The 15,186-nt window shown below is 47.7% G+C and overlaps 1 long non-coding RNA gene across 2 annotated transcripts; it reads left to right on the top strand.

The window, feature by feature from the left end:
• Nucleotides 1-897: 897 nt before the first annotated feature.
• On the top strand, nucleotides 898-2,947 carry LOC117438324 (uncharacterized). 2 transcript variants are annotated; one of them, XR_004550707.1, is made up of 4 exons: nucleotides 898-1,249; nucleotides 1,963-2,079; nucleotides 2,727-2,787; nucleotides 2,913-2,947. It is a non-coding gene; the product is annotated as an uncharacterized lncRNA (long non-coding RNA). The 2 variants fall into 2 exon arrangements; XR_004550706.1 differs by lacking the exon at nucleotides 2,913-2,947 and having other exon boundaries at nucleotides 908-1,249; nucleotides 2,727-2,889.
• The last annotated feature ends 12,239 nt before the right edge of the window (nucleotides 2,948-15,186 follow it).

Raw genomic sequence — 15,186 nt, 5'->3', positions numbered from 1 at the left:
TAGAAATGGGCATCAAGAGATTAGAAATAGCCTGAAGCACATTAGAAGTAGGCAAGAGCAGCTTAAAACAGGCCAGAAATGACCACAAATATTGAAGAAGGAGCCAAAACCAGCTTAAAACTAGTAAGGAATGGGCAGAATAAGATGGAAAAGCCTCTCCATTGTTTACAATTTGCCAAAAGAATCTAAAAAAGGTTTAGAAACGGAGAAGAGTAAGATAAAAATGACCATACAGGAGTTAAACCAAGCTAGGAAAGGGCAAGACCAGGTTAGAAATGGGTAGCCTGAAGCAGATTAGAAATAGGCAAGAGCAGCTTAAAACAGGACAGAAAAGACCATAAATATCTAAGAGGTAACCAAAAACAGTTTAAAACTAGTAAGGAATGGGTAGAATAAAAATTCTGTCTTAAATTTCTATTCAGATCTGAATGGAAAGTGAACACCTTACTTCATTGTAGGGTGAAATTAATGTGAAATAAACAGTACAGGGGCTATTAGGAACTGCCCATTCAGAATGGTGTGTGCCTTCCTGAGGGTTGTGTTTATGTACCCACTCTTCCAAAGTCTCCCAGAACTGAACAGAATCATAAAGTCTCCAAGAGGATTTACTGAATCACACACAAATGAAGTGGTTGCGTCTTCTCATGCACAGAACATTCATTTGATAGAATGTCTCTGGGGCTAGGTGAGGAAGAAGACCAACCAGCTAACAGATGGAACAAAACCCCATCACAACACTGCAATCACACCTCACTCTGTAGGCCCTGTGGATAGAACTAGAATTTTCCATTGCTCTCAGGTGCCTCGTTAAGGCACTGAGGGCATTAGTAAGCCTTAATGACCCTAAACAGCCTCACCTGTGCACCAGACCACACCCAGGAGCCCTATTTAAACCGAGCTCTGTACCTCAGTTTTCTTTAGAACTCTGTTGGAGGAATGCTGCTCTTCAGCTCTGTCCCTGCCTGTGAAGATTCTTAGTCTGGACTTCAGACTGACTGCCCGGCTTGATCTTCTATATGATTATAGAGCAGCTTGGCAATTGCTGGACCTGATGGTGATTTGTGGACTGGATTGCTGCTTGTTCACAAGCCTGATAGACTCCTGGCTGGACTTGGCTGCTGCTGGACCTTCTCTTCTTGGGTACCTTGAAATTGGGCCTAGGCTGGCAGAGGTCTCTTCTCCTGCTGTGGGAGCCCAGAGGTGGCCTGGTCTGCTCTTGTTTCCTGAGGGCTGTGGAGATCCCTGCAAGGTTTGTGGGCAGTGTGGAGGATATGGCTCTGAGGGTGAGCCTGTGCTGCGGCACCAGAGGGGCCTCTTGCCAGGGAGCCGGGTGGGACGTTTTGGTTTGTGTTTGTCTTGTCCTTGTCTATCAATGTGAGGGAGTGAGTGAGCTTGTCCTTTAGGCACCTGTTAAAATTGCTGCAGCTTAGCTTAAGCCTCCCTGGAAGGAGAGCAGGTCTCTGTGCAGTAACAGGGGCGTCTTCCCTAAGTCCACGAGCGGAGGGATGGTCTGGACTCGCCCCTTCTTTCCAAAGACGGCGCCAAGCCACTTAGTCGTGGTGCAGGCAATGCGACCTGCCTGTAGTCAGGATCTGGGTCTCTGCCTGCATGGCTGCCTGTGCTGCTGGTGGCCTGGCAGCGTGACCCCCTGTTGTCAGGGCGTGTCACAGTATTTTCCCCTTTGTGCCTGGAAGCCGGAGAGCTTCAATACGCCGTCACCATAATGAGAACAAACCAGACCTTGTCAAGCCCCAGTCCCTTCCCTCTGTACCACTGACCGGGAGCTAGTGAGAATGCATGTACAGTTTAGAGTGAGCTACTGCGTGGGGCTGCAGAGTGGTAATGGAAGGGCTAAAGGCATGAAGCAGATTTGGGATTGGAGCACTGTGTTTCCAGCTTTGACATCAGTTTTCTGTTTTACTTCAGTGCAACTATTTTAGTAATTATTTTTTTTCTTATTAGTTCCTGTCCTTCACCTCTTGGGGAGTTTACTTACTGGATGCACTTCCTGGCCTTGTGTTTGACGCAGCAAAAGAAGATGTGGCACTGCGCACGAGCATACTGAGGAAGCTGCTTCTGGTAAGTAGGTGGAAGTAGAGAGAATAACAGTGCATTCAGCTGGAACTTCAGCACTGAGGCAAGCATGTATCTTGCTGATCTGCTTTGAAAGCTCAGGGCAAAGGCACTACCTTGTCCAGCAGCATAATCACTTCTTTTGAAGTCATTGACTTTTCAGAGGTTTGCTCCATCTGAAGCATTGTCTGCTTTTTTGCACTGCCTTTCTTTGGTATCACAGTGTCCTTGGATAGGTTGCTTCCTTATAAATGTAATGGTGTTTGCTTTGGAACAGTCAGACAAGCTTAGCTCCTGTTGGGCCAAGCTCTTGAATCTTTAAAAGTCAGCTAAGCTGTAAATTGTTCTGCGATTTCCTTGCGATAGTCTGGTTGTGCTGCCGGTCAGCACACAGAAAGAACAGGTCCCTTTTTCAGCTACACTAGCAAGTCTTTTAGCACAGCAGGGAGCTGTGGAGCAGGAGAAAATGAACGTCGGGTTTGGTGTGTGAATAGCTCTTGGGGAATGGGTAGAAGAAAGGGTTGTGTTGGGAGTAAATGTTAGGCTCTGCAAAGCTGAGAAATGTCCAGGTTTTTGCTGCGATACTGAACATCTTTCTCTTTAGGCTAATCTATTTAGCTTGAATTCATGTGGGTAACTCTGTGCATGTTTAGCAGGTGGATGTAGCTGACTCAAGGGGAAAGCTGAGCAACCTTGGATACTGAGCTCTAATTGGTGAGTCTAGAGGTTACTACTGTTTACAAAGCTAATGTTTATAACTTGTTTGTTCTTGTATTTGTAAAATTGCATTTGTGTATTTTGTAATACTGTATTTGTAAAAACACCGTGGGAAACTACAGCCTTGGCAGAGATCATTCTCTGCACGAAAACATGGGAAATTACAGAAGCATAACAAGACAATTGACCTTGCTTATGCCTGCCAAGAATCTTCTTGTCCAGCAACAAGGCTCAGGGTATTGGGATCGCTCACTGCGTGGCCTTGGCTCTGCAAGAATTGCACGAGTGCGGACTTGTAGAAATGCTTTTTGTTGTGTTAATAAAAAAATGGAGAGGGTGAGGGTGGATGAGAGGGACTATTGATTTTGTACTTGTATGGGTTGTTTCTGTACCCCTATGATGTTTTCCTCCCTGACTGTAACTTGTTAGAATAGTTGCCTTAACTGAAAAAGGAGAGGGTGAGGCTGGATGGGAGGGACTATTGATCTTGTATGGTGCCGCGGCCAGGTGGAGGGGAGAAAACACCGATACGATGTAGGTTCACAAAATGCTCCGTTTATTGATTACAAAGCTGCTCTTAATATACTGTCTTACACGTGATCACGCATTACTTGATTGGCTGCTTCACTTTGCCCACGAGGGATACACGCTCCCCTTTACCTCTCCTGATTGGTTTCACGCCTTCGCTTCAGCTTAGCGTTACATCATGCTTCTGCAATTACTGGCATCCTGTTATTGCATTCCTGTTTTGCTGATCTTGACACTTCTTCTTCTTTTAACCTGGGGTCATAAGTTCACTTTCTCACAGCTTGCTGTAGGCCTCTTCAAGCGCCCATGCTCGACCCCCAACATCTCCCCCCTCTTTTTTTCAAATAAGGCGTTTGTCATCTGCTGCATGCGTTGCATAATACATTGTAACAGACAAGGTCCAAAAAACAAAATTAACAACATAATCATTATTGGTCCGCTAAACATCATGATTAAACTCCTTAACCAACTACTTATTCCTAACGATTTTAACCAAGAGTCTATAGGATTTGTTTCTACAGTAAGTTCTTTCATATTTTCTTTAAGTTCAAACAAATTCTTGTGAATAGATTCAGAATGATCAGAAAGATTCATACAACACATGCCCAGAAGCATTCTAATGCAAAGGGGATGTGAAGCAGCTGCAGAAGTAAACTGTACAGTGTTAACAGTCAAGGAGTTACACTCCCCCCCCTTTTTTTTTTTTTTGATCAGACAAAAAGCCATTTATTGCAAAGCTTTAACTCCTTATATACTATTGCTTACACACACCTACAGCAATTTGGCATATCATGATTGGATACTTGTCGTGAAGACCCTTAGTGACTAACATATAATTGGTTAAACACAGGTGTGAGAACTTGACCTCGAATGCTTGCCAACAGTCCACAGTTCTCATAACTCAGTGAATTACAGCTTCTTCTTATCTTGCTTGCTTAGGCTTCCTCGGGCCTCCCATGGCCTTGCTGTATCCCTCAGAGTTATTCAGAGCTCATGTACCAAATATTCATTTTCCTGTGAGAACTGTCTCCACATCTCCCCCTTTTTAGTTTTACGAAAAGTTTTTGACAATTTATTGTGTCTGCTCTATCACTGCTTGACTTGTGTAATATAACAACCCACTACTCTAGGTAGCATTATTTCAGTAAGATTAGTCTGATTTGAAGTCACTTGAACCTTTATAACATGTGGCATATCAGTGAATCCTACACACCATGTAACAGGTTGGAATAGTTGGGATTTAACAGATATGCTCAGTATACTTTTCCATTACCCATGGTCACACATAATAGCACAGATATTACAAAGATTTTACAAAGATTTCTACCATTGCTGTTTCTTTATGTGGTTGAGTTCTGCGGCTTGGTATGTTTTGCTGGCAGCCAGTATGGTCCTGTTGATAGCTGTACACAGCTGGGCCTACCCTTTTTCTCCTGGATGGCTCTCTGATAACAGCGGAGGCCATCCCTCACATCAAGGTCTGGCATGACATGTGTCTCCACTGCTCTACGCCTGCTGGGTTGCAGCCAGCAGCGAAGCTAAAGGTTCTTCTTGGTGGCAAACACAGAGGCCAACCCAGTCTTGCCCTTGACTGTGGTAGCAGGCATTTGGTCAATCTCTGTCCTTGCACCTTGTTGTCAATGCAGAGTTTCACCTGCTTAACCCAGTAACAAGTCACTACTACAGCAAAGCACACACAGATTTACATTAGCAGAGTAACTATCACAGAGTGCATCAGCATGTTGAAGATGCTAATGGCAGCGAGGGACTAACCAAAGAAACTTCTTACCAGTGGAGTTCTCCCACCCTCTTAATTTGTTCCATTACTTGCTTTATAACAGTACCATCATCTTAGAATCTTTCTAGCTTTTGCCTTAGTATTTTCTAGCAGCTACTGCAAATTTGCTTTCTTTAACATCTCTTTTACAAGTGACAAATCCATACAATACAATGTATAGTTTCTTATTAGCAACTGGCTAGTAAATACAGGTGGTTTTATACACAAAATCACAACCTCTAATAATAGCTACTTTACAAGCATGCATATTCAAGCTGTTAATTTTCAGTTGCCCTCAAGTGATTTTTTTTGTGTTGTTTTTTTTTTTTTTGTTTTTTTTTTTTTTTTTTTCAAAGTTGCTCACCCTGCTTTGCACAGCTAAAACCACCGGCCTATCGGCAACTGCGCTTTTGCATTAACCTTTTCTTGCCCGAAAGGTTAAACTGCTACCTGTTAAAACTTTTACATGAACCTGACAACAAAAAATATACAGAACACTGTCTGCCCTCATCACACACACACACAGACACACACACACACATATGGGATCCCACAAGCACACTCCACACAACTACAATATTTGAAACACAAAATCCAGACAATCATTGTTCCCACTACACAGTCCCACATACAGGACGTGGCACAAGGACCCTGTAAAGACTATCAGGAAACCAGCTCCGAGAAGCATCATCGCAGTGCAAGGTGGCAGGCTCAACCTTAGCGGGCGTCCCCGCAGAGGCTCTGCCTCCCTTACATCGCATGAGGCTTGGGCTTTTATACTGACCAAAATGCACACTCGTTCCGACACAGGTGGCCAGCCTATGTTGGAGGAAGTTGCCAGCAATATCTATAAAGGTTTCCAAGGGCAGATAGAAACATGGACATACTTATATTTACCAACTTCTAGTACTTGAGTATCACAGAGCGACTGTATCAAAGGAGTAGTATACGGGGTCCCAACTCCACGGTCTTACACATTCTGCCCGATACCCCTGATAAGAGCATACAAGAGACCTTCCCATCTCGGGTGGGAAGCACACACACCATGGGAAACTGTGCAATACATCCACATCCCCCACCCATCTCACTTCTCCCTTTACAGCTACCCATTTATCATGAGGATATGGGGATATAAATCAGGCTTCTTTTCCGGATGAATAGGCTCCAGGTCAAAAGCACCATCCAGGTCAGCATCAGCATTATCAGGCATCAGAATCTCAGGAGCAGCAACAGCAAACTGATGAACGTGCACAGGCTCCATCTCGGGGTCAATAGGGCTCAGGTCGAAAGGATCGTCTTCATCCCCGTCCTCAGTCTTCGCTGCTGCAGCGGCAACCAGTGGAGGTTTGGGGGGGGGGGGGGGGCACGCTGATCTCCATGATCTCATTTTTTTTTTTACTTTAACATCTCTAAAACAGTTCTCCAAATGACTGACAAACTTTTCACAGCATCATTGCCTTTTGTAGCTGCATTCCACAGCTTAACTCCTGCCCCATTCCACAAGGATATCTCAAATCCGGTAGACTCATAAATCTCTGGGTAACGTGTCTTCGACCATTTCAACATTAACTTTAGGTCTGTCTCTTTAAGGGTTGCTCCCTTCACCTTAGGAAGGACTGAAAACATCCATAAATCAGGGGCTTCTTCCTTAGTAATTTTCTCCCAAGTCTCGAGATTAAAAGCTTCACCGACTCCCACAATTCTTCCCCTGTCTTACGCCATTGATCTTTGGAGAATAACTGTCCCGTATTTTCTAACAACCCCCTTCGTCAGCACCAAAATAAAAAGTCCACAAGTTCCTGTCGGGGTATTGAGTACCCTGTTTTCTTCGCTACGCATAGCACTCCTTCTGTCGTAGCCTTTTCTATCGCTGATACAGCGAAACCCATCCCGAACCAGACCGCAGTCTGCCTGACTCACCGGTCAGCCGTGGCCACGTAATTTGAGCTCTTTTCCTGCCTCTCTCGGGCAGCCTGCCTCTCTCGGGCAGCCGGGATCTCCACCTTCTCTCGTCCACGGTCTCTCTCTCTCCTGGTATCACGTAGGGTCACCAGAATGCCGCGGCCAGGTGGAGGGGAGAAAACACCGATACGATATAGGTTCACAGAATGCTCCGTTTATTGATTACAAGGCTGCTCTTAATATACTGTCTTACACGCGATCACGCATTACTTGATTGGCTGCTTCACTTTGCCCATGAGGGATACACGCTCCCCTTTACCTCTCCTGATTGGTTTCACACCTTCGCATCAGCTTAGCATTACATCATGCTTCTGCAATTACCGGCATCCTGTTATTGGATTCCTGTTTTGCTGATCTTGACACTTCTTCTTCTTTTAACCTGGGGTCATAAGTTCACTTTCTCACAGCTTGCTGTAGGCCTGTTCAAGCGCCCATGCTCGACCCCCAACAGTATGGGTTGTTTCTGTACCACTATGATGTTTTTCTCCCAGACTGTAACTTGTTGTACTTGTTGTCTGAACTGAAAAAGGAGAGGGTAAGGGTGGATGGGACTGGCCATCGATGTTGTACTTTTATGGGTTGTTTCTGTACCCCTATGATGTTTTCCTGCCTGATTATAACTTGTTATAATTGTTGCCTTAAAAAGGGAGAGGGTGAGTGTGGATGGGATGGACTATTCATCTTGTATGGGTTGTTTCTGTACCCCTATGATGTTTTCCTTCCTGACTGTAACTTGTTATGATTGTTGTGTTAATTGAAAAAGAGGGTGAGGGTGGATGGGATGGACTATTAATCTTGTATGGATTGTTTCTGTACCACTATGATGTTTTTCTCCCTGAATATAACTTGTTATAATTGTTGTGTTAATTGAAAAAGCAGAGGGTGAGGGTGGATGGGAGGGACTATTGATCTTGTACTTGTATTGGTTGCTTCTGTACCCCTATGATTTTTTCCTCCCTGACTGTAACTTGTTGTAATTGTTGTGTTAATTGAAAAAGGAGAGGGTGAGGGTGGATGGGATGGACTATTGATCTTGTATGGGTTGATTCTGTACCCCTATGATGTTTCCCTCCCTGACTATAACTTGTTATAATTGTTGCCTTAACTGAAAACGAAGAGGGCGGGGGTGGATGGGAGGGACTATTGATCTTGTATGAGTTGTTTCTGTACCACTATAATGTTTTTCTCCCAGACTTTAACTTGTTGTACTTACTGTCTGAACTGAAAAGGGAGAGGCTGAGGGTGGATGGGACTGGCCATTGATGTTGTACTTGTATGGGTTGTTTCTGTACCCCTATGATTTTTTCCTGCCTGATTAACTTGTTATAATTGTTGCCTTAAAAAGGGAGAGGGTGAGTGTGGATGGGATGGACTATTGATCTTGTATGGGTTGTTTCTGTACCCCTATGATGTTTTCCTCCCTGACTGTAACTTGTTATGATTGTTGTGTTAATTGAAAAAGAGGGTGAGGGTGGATGGGATGGACTATTAATCTTGTATGGATTGTTTCTGTACCACTATGATGTTTTTCTCCCTGAATATAACTTGTTATAATTGTTGTGTTAATTGAAAAAGGAGAGGGTGAGGGTGGATGGGAGGGACTATTGATCTTGTACTTGTATTGGTTGTTTCTGTACCCCTATGATTTTTTCCTCCCTGACTGTAACTTGTTGTAATTGTTGCCTTAACTGAAAAAGCAGAGGGTGGGGGTGGATGGGAGGGACTATTGATCTTGTACTTGTATGGGTTGTTTCTGTACCTATAAGATGTTTCCCTCCCTGACTGTAACTTGTTATGATTGTTGTGTTAATTGAAAAAGGAGAGGGTGAGGGTGGATGGGATGGACTATTGATCTTGTATGGGTTGTTTCTGTACCCCTATGATTTTTTCCTCCCTGACTGTAACTTGTTGTAATTGTTGCCTTAACTGAAAAAGCAGAGGGTGGGGGTGGATGGGAGGGGCTATTGATCTTGTACTTGTATTGGTTGTTTCTGTACCCCTATGATGTTTTCCTCCCTGACTGTAACTTGTTATGATTGTTGTGTTAATTGAAAAAGGAGAGGGTGAGGGTGGATGGGATGGACTATTGATCTTGTACTTGTATTGGTTGTTTCTGTACCCCTATGATTTTTTCCTCCCTGACTGTAACTTGTTGTAATTGCTGTGTTAATTGAAAAAAGAGAGGGTGAGGGTGGATGGGATGGACTATTGATCTTGTATGGGTTGTTTCTCTACCCCTATGATGTTTTCCTCCCTGACTGTAACTTGTTATAATTGTTGCCTTAACTGAAAAAGGAGAGGGTGGGGTGGATTGGATGGACTATTGATCTTGTATGGGTTGTTTCTGTACCCCTATGATGTTTTCCTCCCTGACTGTAACTTGTTGTAATTGTTGTGTTAATTGAAAAAGGAGAGGGTGAGGGTGGATGGGATGGAGTATTGATCTTGTACTTGTATTGGTTGTTCCTGTACCCCTATGATTTTTTCCTCCCTGACTGTAACTTGTTGTAATTGTTGCCTTAACTGAAAAAGCAGAGGGTGGGGGTGGATGGGAGGGGCTATTGATCTTGTACTTGTATGGGTTGTTTCTGTACCCCTATGATGTTTTGGCAGGTAAGTCAATTTTGCAGGTAAGTCAATTTTGCAGGTAAGTCATGCTAGATGATAGATGATAGATGATGTTAGATGAGTACATGATCGATGGTAGATGATAGATGATGACAGATGTATACATGATACATGGCAGATGATAGATGGCAGATGAGAGATGATAGATGACGGCAAGGCAAGGCAAATTAGGCGCTAGGTAGATCCGTCCCGAGTCGCCGCTAGGGCTAGGGTCGTCACTAGGGTTAGGGTACACTCTTCCTGACATTAGGGTTAGGGTACACTCTTCCTGACATTAGGGTTTGGGTGCACTCTTCCTGACATTAGGGTTAGGGTACACTCTTCCTGACATTAGGGTTATGGTGCACTCTTTCTGAATTAGTGTTAGGGTACAGACTTCCTGACATTAGGGTTAGGGTGCACTCTTCATGACATTAGGGTTAGGCCGCACTCTTCCTGACATTAGGATTATGCGGCACTCTTCCTGACATTCGGGTTAGGCCGCACTCTTCCTGACATTCGGGTTAGGCCGCACTCTTCCTGACATTAGGGTTAGGCTGCACTCTTTTTTTCCCCCCCATGAGGGCTAGGGTACCCACTTTTCCCCACGTCAGGGTTAGGCTGCACTCTTTTTTCCCCCCCCCATGAGGGCCAGGGTACCCACTTTTCCCCACGTCAGGGGTTAGGCTGCACTCTTTTTTTCCCCCCCATGAGGGCCAGGGTACCCACTTTTCCCCACGTCAGGGGTTAGGCTGCACTCTTTTTTTCCCCCCCCATGAGGGCCAGGGTACCCACTTTTCCCCACGTCAGGGGTTTGGCTGCACTCTTTTTTTCCCCCCCCATGAGGGCTAGGGTACCCACTTTTCCCCACGTCAGGGGTTAGGCTGCACTCTTTTTTTCCCCCCCCATGAGGGCTAGGGTACCCACTTTTCCCCACGTCAGGGGTTAGGCTGCACTCTCTTTTTTCCCCCCATGAGGGCTAGGGTACCCACTTTTTCCCACGTCAGGGGTTAGGCTGCACTCTTCTTTTTAACCCCCATGAGGGCTAGGGTACCCACTTTTCCCCACGTCAGGGTTAGGCTGCACTCTTTTTTAACCCCCCATGAGGGCCAGGGTACCCACTTTTCCCCACGTCAGGGGTTAGGCTGCACTCTTTTTTTCCCCCCCATGAGGGCTAGGGTACCCACTTTTCCCCACGTCAGGGGTTAGGCTGCACTCTTTTTTTGAACCCCCATGAGGGCCAGGGTACCCACTTTTCCCCACGTCAGGGGTTAGGCTGCACTCTTTTTTTCCCACCCCATGAGGGCCAGGGTACCCACTTTTTCCCCCTGTCAGGGGTTAGGCTGCACTCTTTCTTTCTTTCTTTCTCCCCCCCCATGAGGGCCAGGGTACCCACTTTTCCCCACGTCAGGGGTTAGGCTGCACTCTTTCTTTCTTTCTTTCTCCCCCCCCCCCCATGAGGGCCAGGGTACCCCACTTTTTCCCCACGTCAGGGGTTAGGCTGCACTCTTTGCTTTCTTTCCTTTCTCCCCCCCCATGAGGGCCAGGGTACCCACTTTTCCCCACGTCAGGGGTTAGGCTGCACTCTTTCTTTCTTTCTTTCTCCCCCCATCATTGAGGGCCAGGGTACCCACTTTTCCCCACGTCAGGGGTTAGGCTGCACTTCTTTCTTTCTTTCTTTCTCCCCCATCATGAGGGCCAGGGTACCCACTTTTCCCCACGTCAGGGGTTAGGCTGCACTCTTTCTTTCTTTCTTTCTCCCCCATCATGAGGGCCAGGTACCACTTTTCCCCACGTCAGGGTTAGGCTGCACTCTTTCTTTCTTTCTTTCTTTCTCCCCATCATGAGGGCCAGGGTACCCACTTTTCCCAACGTCAGGGGTTATGCTGCACCTTTCTTTCTTTCTCTCCCCCCCATGAGGGCCAGGGTACCCACTTTTCCCCACGTCAGGGGTTAGGCTGCACTCTTTCTTTCTTTCTTTCTTTCTCCCCATCATGAGGCCAGGGTACCCACTTTTCCCCACGTCAGGGTTAGGCTGCACTCTTTCTTTCTTTCTTTCTCCCTCCCATCATGAGGGCAGGGTACCCACTTTTCCCCCACGTCAGGGGTTAGGCTGCACTCTTTCTTTCTTTCTTTCTCCCCCATCATGAGGGCCAGGGTACCCACTTTTCCCCACGTCAGGGGTTAGGCTGCACTCTTTCTTTCTTTCTTTCTTCCCCCATCATGAGGGCCAGGGTACGCACTTTTCCCCACGTCAGGGTTAGGCTGCACTCTTTCTTTCTTTCTTTCTCCCCCCATCATGAGGGCCAGGGTACCCACTTTTCCCCACGTCAGGGGTTAGGCTGCACTCTTTCTTTCTTTTTTCTCTCCCCCCCCATGAGGGCCAGGGTACCCACTTTTCCCCACGTCAGGGGAGGCTGCACTCTTTTTTTTCTTTCTTTCTCCCCCCCATGAGGGCCAGGTACCCACTTTTCCCCACGTCAGGGGTTAGGCTGCACTCTTTCTTTCTTTCTTTCTTTCTCCCCCCCTCATGAGGGCCAGGGTACCCACTTTTCCCCACGTCAGGGTTTAGGCTGCACTCTTTCTTTCTTTCTTTCTCCCCCCCCATGAGGGCCAGGGTACCCACTTTTCCCCACGTCAGGGGTTAGGCTGCACTCTTTCTTTCTTTCTTTCTCCCCCCCATCATGAGGGCCAGGGTACCCACTTTTTCCCCACGTCAGGGGTTAGGCTGCACTCTTTCTTTCTTTCTTTCTCCCCCATCATGAGGGCCAGGGTACCCACTTTTCCCCACGTCAGGGGTTAGGCTGCACTCTTTCTTTCTTTCTTTCTCCCCCCATATGAGGGCCAGGGTACCCACTTTTCCCCACGTCAGGGGTTAGGCTGCACTCTTTCTTTCTTTCTTTCTCCCCCCATGAGGGCCAGGGTACCCACTTTTCCCCACGTCAGGGTTAGGCTGCACTCTTTCTCTTTTCTTTCTCCCCCCCCATGAGGGCCAGGGTACCCACTTTTCCCCACGTCAGGGGTTAGGCTGCACTCTTTCTTTCTTTCTTTCTCCCCCCATCATGAGGGCCAGGGTACCCACTTTTCCCCACGTCAGGGGTTTGGCTGCACTCTTTCTTTCTTTCTTTCTCCCCCCATCATGAGGGCCAGGGTACCCACTTTTCCCCCACGTCAGGGGTTAGGCTGCACTCTTTCTTTCTTTTCTCCCCCCATCATGAGGGCCAGGGTACCCACTTTTCCCCACGTCAGGGGTTAGGCTGCACTCTTTCTTTCTTTCTTTCCTCCCCCCCCCATGAGGGCCAGGGTACCCACTTTTCCCCACGTCAGGGGTTAGGCTGCACTCTTTCTTTCTTTCTTTCTCCCCCCCCATGAGGGCCAGGGTACCCACTTTTCCCCACGTCAGGGGTTAGGCTGCACTCTTTCTTTCTTTCTTTCTCCCCCCATCATGAGGGCCAGGGTACCCACTTTTCCCCACGTCAGGGGTTAGGCTGCACTCTTTCTTTCTTTCTTTCTTCCCCCCCCATGAGGGCCAGGGTACCCACTTTTCCCCACGTCAGGGGTTAGGCTGCACTCTTTCTTTCTTTCTTTCTCCCCCCCGCATGAGGGCCAGGGTACCCACTTTTCCCCACATCAGGGGTTTAGGCTTGCAATCTTTCTTTCTTTCTTTCTCCCCCCATCATGAGGGACAGGGTACCCACTTTTCCCCACGTCAGGGGTTAGGCTGCACTCTTTCTTTCTTTCTTTCTCCCCCCAGCATGAGGGCCAGGGTACCCACTTTTCCCCACGTCAGGGGGTAGGCTGCACTCTTTCTTTCTTTCTTTCTCCCCCCATCATGAGGGCCAGGGTAACCCACTTTTCCCCACGTCAGGGGTTAGGCTGCACTCTTCTTTCTTTCTTTCTTTCTCCCCCATCATGAGGGCCCAGGGTACCCCACTTTTCCCCACGTCAGGGTTTAGGCTGCACATCTTTCTTTCTTTCTTTCTCCCCCCCATCTGAGGCCAGGGTACCCACTTTTCCCCACGTCAGGGGTTAGGCTGCACTCTTTCTTCTTTCTTTCTTTCTCCCCCCCCATGAGGGCCAGGGTACCCACTTTTCCCCACGTCAGGGGTTAGGCTGCACTCTTTCTTTCTTTCTTTCTCCCCCCATCATGAGGGCCAGGGTACCCACTTTTCCCCACGTCAGGGGTTAGGCTGCACTCTTTCTTTCTTTCTTTCTTTCTCCCCCCCATCATGAGGGCCAGGGTACCCACTTTCCCCACGTCAGGGGTTAGGCTGCACTCTTTCTTTCTTTCTTTCTCCCCCCATCATGAGGGCAGGGTACCCACTTTTCCCCACGTCAGGGGTTAGGCTGCACTCTTTCTTTCTTTCTTCTTCTCCCCCCATCATGAGGGCCAGGGTACCCACTTTTCCCCACGTCAGGGGTTAGGCTGCACTCTTTCTTTCTTTCTTTCTTCTCTTTCTCCCCCCATCATGAGGGCCAGGGTACCCACTTTTCCCCACGTCAGGGGTTAGGCTGCACTCTTTCTTTCTTTCTTTCTCCCCCCCATGAGGGCCAGGGTACCCACTTTTCCCCACGTCAGGGGTTAGGCTGCACTCTTTCTTTTCTTTCTTTCTCCCCCCATCATGAGGGCCAGGGTACCCACTTTTCCCCACGTCAGGGGTTAGGCTGCACTCTTTCTTTCTTTCTTTCTCCCCCCCCATGAGGGCCAGGGTACCCACTTTTCCCCACGTCAGGGGTTAGGCTGCACTCTTTCTTTCTTTCTTTCTCCCCCATCATGAGGGCCAGGGTACCCACTTTTCCCCACGTCAGGGGTTAGGCTGCACTCTTTCTTTCTTTCTTTCTCCCCCCATCATGAGGGCCAGGGTACCCACTTTTCCCCACGTCAGGGGTTAGGCTGCACTCTTTCTTTCTTTCTTTCTTTCTCCCCCCCCATGAGGGCCAGGGTACCCACTTTTCCCCACGTCAGGGGTTAGGCTGCACTCTTTCTTTCTTTCTTTCTCCCCCCCCATGAGGGCCAGGGTACCCACTTTTCCCCACGTCAGGGGTTAGGCTGCACTCTTTCTTTCTTTCTTTCTCCCCCCATCATGAGGGCCAGGGTACCCACTTTTCCCCACGTCAGGGGTTAGGCTGCACTCTTTCTTTCTTTCTTTCTCCCCCCATCATGAGGGCCAGGGTACCCACTTTTCCCCACGTCAGGGGTTAGGCTGCACTCTTTCTTTCTTTCTTTCTCCCCCCCCATCATGAGGGCCAGGGTACCCACTTTTCCCCACGTCAGGGGTTAGGCTGCACTCTTTCTTTCTTTCTTTCTCTCCCCCCACATGAGGGCCAGGGTACCCACTTTTCCCCACGTCAGGGGTTAGGCTGCACTCTTTCTTTCTTTCTTTCTCCCCCCATCATGAGGGCCAGGGTACCCACTTTTCCCCACGTCAGGGGTTAGGCTGCACTCTTTCTTTCTTTCTTTCTCCCCCACCCATGAGGGCCAGGGTACCCACTTTTCCCCACGTCAGGGTTAGGCTGCACTC

Source organism: Melopsittacus undulatus, unplaced genomic scaffold (genome assembly GCF_012275295.1).
Source record: "Melopsittacus undulatus isolate bMelUnd1 unplaced genomic scaffold, bMelUnd1.mat.Z mat_scaffold_115_arrow_ctg1, whole genome shotgun sequence".
NCBI lineage: Eukaryota > Metazoa > Chordata > Aves > Psittaciformes > Psittaculidae > Melopsittacus > Melopsittacus undulatus.
This window is presented reverse-complemented; position numbering and strand designations above follow the sequence as displayed.